The sequence below is a fragment of the Dipodomys ordii genome, unplaced genomic scaffold (genome assembly GCF_000151885.1).
Source record: "Dipodomys ordii isolate 6190 unplaced genomic scaffold, Dord_2.0 Scaffold32, whole genome shotgun sequence".
NCBI lineage: Eukaryota > Metazoa > Chordata > Mammalia > Rodentia > Heteromyidae > Dipodomys > Dipodomys ordii.
In genome coordinates, this window is record NW_012267248.1 from 9,452,078 (window position 1) to 9,456,301 (window position 4,224).

The following is a 4,224-nucleotide window of genomic DNA, read 5'->3' on the forward strand; positions in this document are numbered from 1 at the left end:
ACTTAAACCATAATAAAATCACAGCTAGTGTTACAACAGCAGTCCCCAGAGAATCAATAAGCAATTTGGTTTCCAGGAAATATGAATCCTTACTTGCCAAAAAGAATTGAAGAGACCAATTTCTTTCTGAGGTTAATTCTCTCTCCCCAGCTCTCTGCCAGACTCCAGTCCTTCTACAGACTGAGATCCACTTGGCCTCTCCCATAGACCTACCTCCTGAGCAATCCCCATACCAGCAGTAGGCTGGTTGAGGTCCATCTGTGGGTGTGCCTTTACATTCTGCCACATCCAGTTTACATCATCTCTCAGTCTTAGTATATAATGATGCACTTAGAAGCCCTCCTTGTGATCACAAAGCTCACTGACATACCACATCTCATTTATGGCTCTAACAATTCAGTGATGTCATGGAGAAAAGTGTTATTCTGGTTAATTCGTTGTACCTTTTGCACAAGACATAGTCGTCAGTAAATCATGATGAGTTTAATAGGTTTTAGTGTTTGAGGAAGAAACAAAAGCTTAAAGATATTTTCAAGATGACACAATTAAGAACCAGCAAAAACAAGTCTTAAGGAACTGGCTGGACTTCCGGGTTTCCAATTTAGGATTCTGTTCATTATTGAGGCTGCCTCTTGTAGTCTGCTTTGATGTTGCACACTCTCAAGCAACCATAAGCTATAGCCACAATCATACATGTTCCTGCTCACATTCTTATATTCTCACACAGAAACACATACACACACATTCTTTCTCTTGACAGGTTTATATCAATTACACTGGGGAAGGGAGGATTTCATTGTTACATTGCCACACATGTTAGTATTTTCCAGTTGATCCCACCCCTTCATGCTGTTTCTCCTAAGAAACAACATCCCCAACAGTTTATTTTCCATTTTCATAGCTGTGAACAGTCTATTTTGATAGTCTTCAATATTCTTTATCCTTCTCCCAGGAACACCTCCCTCCCACTAGTCCCCACCCACCAAGTCTATTCCTCTTGTCTATCATCCTCCTACAATCATCAGATTTTGTTGAGTTTCTCTGTGCTGCTTTCATATATACTTGCATGTGTTACCCATTTATTCACCCTCTTTCTTTTTCCATTCTCCCCTCTATGAGTAGTCTCATAGCTTGATTCATGTTCTTTGTTTAACCAATATAAATAATTATGAATATGGATAATTATATACTTTGTACATACATGCACGTCCATGACTGTATATTTTCAGTCTAGCTTCCACATATAAGTAAAAATGTACTGTATCTCTATTTATGTGTGTGTGCCAGTACTGAGTCTTGAACTCAGAGCCAGAGTGCCCTCCCTTATTATATTTTTTTGCTCTAAGCTGGAGCTCTACCACTTGAGCCACAGGTCCACTTCTGACTTTTTGTTGGTTTATTGGAGATAAGAGTCTCAAAAATTTTCCTTCCCAGGCTAGCTTTAAACTAGAATACTCATTTCTTAACCTCCTGAGTAGCTAGGACTTCAGCCATTAGCCACTAGTGCCCAGCCAATATTTTGTTTTTTGAACTTGGCTAGTCTCACTCAGTTCTTAAACTCACCTATTCACATACACAGAAGATGTACTCACTCACATACATCTACTCTTGTAGATTGAAATCTCTTACACAGAGCAGTGCACCGAGAGTGAAATTTTTAAATACTTTTGTCAGGGAGGAAGGGGAGATTTAAACAAAAAATAATAATAATACCTTTTCAATGGCAAGCAACGTATTTCATGATATTATGGGGCAATAAGTAAACTAGAATAAATGAAATTTCTTTCCTTTTCCTAACTCTCCATTGCACTCTACTGAGGAGACTGAGGTGAATAAATGAATAAAAAAAATCTAGAAGCATCTGTAATAAAGCATAAAGAAGGTTAAAGGCCATTTGAGCATGCCTAGTACATTGTTTCCTTAGATTCCTTAGATTAAATCTGGACTTCCTTCTCAGTCATGAGTTCATGGCACCAGTGGGGACCACTAAGTAACGTGTCTTTGTCCCAGAGATAAGTAGCCAATTGAGGAAGCCATAAAGAGCTGATTGAACCAGAATGATCCCCATAACCGTCTCCATATTTTACATCTCCAAATCCCCCACCTTCAAACCATTGCTCCCAGAGTTGGCAACTGAAGCAATTCATCTACATCATCACAGCCCTTGAATTTACTGGGGCAGGGGTGGAGGACAGACAGTGAATAAGGTCAGAGGAAGAGCCATGAGGTCACAAAGGTATCGCAAACATTAACTCCAAGGTCAGGATGCTCTTGGGGTGAGATGATGGCTATCATGTGTGGTTATGTCTTCCAAAACAAAATTCATCCATTGAAAATGATCCATTGGAGAGCCAAGTATGACATCTTGTTGGTCTACTTCTAAGCATTACTTCACCTTCACTCGTACTAGTAAGAATCCAGTCCCCTCCCAAAGGCCCCCAACTCTGATCATGGCTGCATGGGGCCCTACCCTTCCACAAAAGAGGTTAAAATCATGATTTCAGTGGGGTCCTATTTGACTGATAACAAAGTTTCTTGTGTGTGTACCATCAGGTTAAAAGAAATCAAAAGACTGTTTCATTTAAGCCATTTAAAGATTATAGGCAACGGAGAGATAGGCATACTTTCTGAGCCAGATTTGCATCTCAATATTCAGTACTTAGAGCAAGCTTTTCCAATCTGTAATACAATTGAAATTTGTGACCAAGGATCTCTTACAGGTGGAGGTAAAGGAAACATCTTCTTCCCAAAACAAAATTATTTGCTCATCCCTGGCCTCTGTCCTTTGGAACCCAGTGTAGCAAAAGTAAAATAAAATGTCACTAGACATTGACTCCTCTGGAGGTAAGATCACTCATCCTTCCCTGTGTTGAGAGTTATTGACATAGAGAAGCTATAATTTGTCTCTGTACCTGAAAGACTTTTTTCTTTTTCTTTTAATTTATAAAATGTACTGATAAATATTCCACACTTCCTTCAGATGCAGATGGAGCTCTTTTGTAGAGCACACTGCTTCCCCAAGTACGAAATAATTGCTTCACTAGATTCTACCAGTAATGATATCTTAAATAGGTGCCAGTGACTCCTATTTGTAATCCTCCCTATTTAGGAAGCTGAGCTTTAGAGGATCCAGTTTTAAAGCCAGCCCAAATAGAATAGTATGTGAGACCTTATCTCCAATCAACTAGCTAACTGCCACCCTGGCATTTAGCTAGTCTGACACATGCAATGGGAACAGTCTGAGAACCAACTGTGAGCAAGCAAGCTGAGCAAGCAAGAACTCCCAGCCCTGAGTTCAAACCTCAGTGCCAGAAAAAAATAAGACTAAAACCAATTGGTCAGTTCCTAGTCTTTTGATATTTTAAAGATGGAACATTCATCCTAGGGTTTGTGCTGATGACATAAAAGCTTGCTGTGAACAGCAACATACTTGTTATCTGAGTATCTGTAGATAAAATCTGATTATTTGGGGTAAAGAATGCCATAATTTAAAAAAAAGAATGAAATGTCACAGATAAAAATGAGAATTGAGGGTTCATCAAAACAGAAAGCATGTTTGTCTTTGCTAAGTACCATTCATTTAATAAAAGGCAGCACACACTCTGGGTGGGCAGGGGCACTCTAGCAATTGAGACTTGTATTCAGAATATACAAAGTACTCTCCAAACTCAAGATATAAAACATCCCAATTTAGAAATAGAACGAAGAACTGAACCCACAGCCAATAAGCACATGAAAAGATACTTGCCATCATTGGTCACTAAGGAATTAACAGCCAACATAAAGATGATATTAGCTAAATACTAACAGCCCTGCAAGGAACTGTGGAACTCCAGCTTTCAGACAGGTTCAGAGTGGACATAAAAGTATTTTCCAAACACTTGGGTAAACAATCCAACCATTTCTTAAAACATTAAACATACTCATATCAGATGATATACCCATTCCAGTCTTAGCCATTTCCTGATAGAAACATATAAACCAACATGCCCATACATGAATAGGAGAATATTCATACCAGCTCTACTTATAGTTACAAAAAAAGGCAAAAAGCATGGCAGGCTTAAGTGTTAGAGTGCTAACCTTGAGCAAAAACAAGCTCAGGGACAGGGCCCATAAGGGCACTAAAAAGCAAGGCAAAATTAATATATATCCATATAGTAGAATACTACCCTGTAGTAATAATATGAATTATTAATAAGTATATAATAATGTGGATGAATC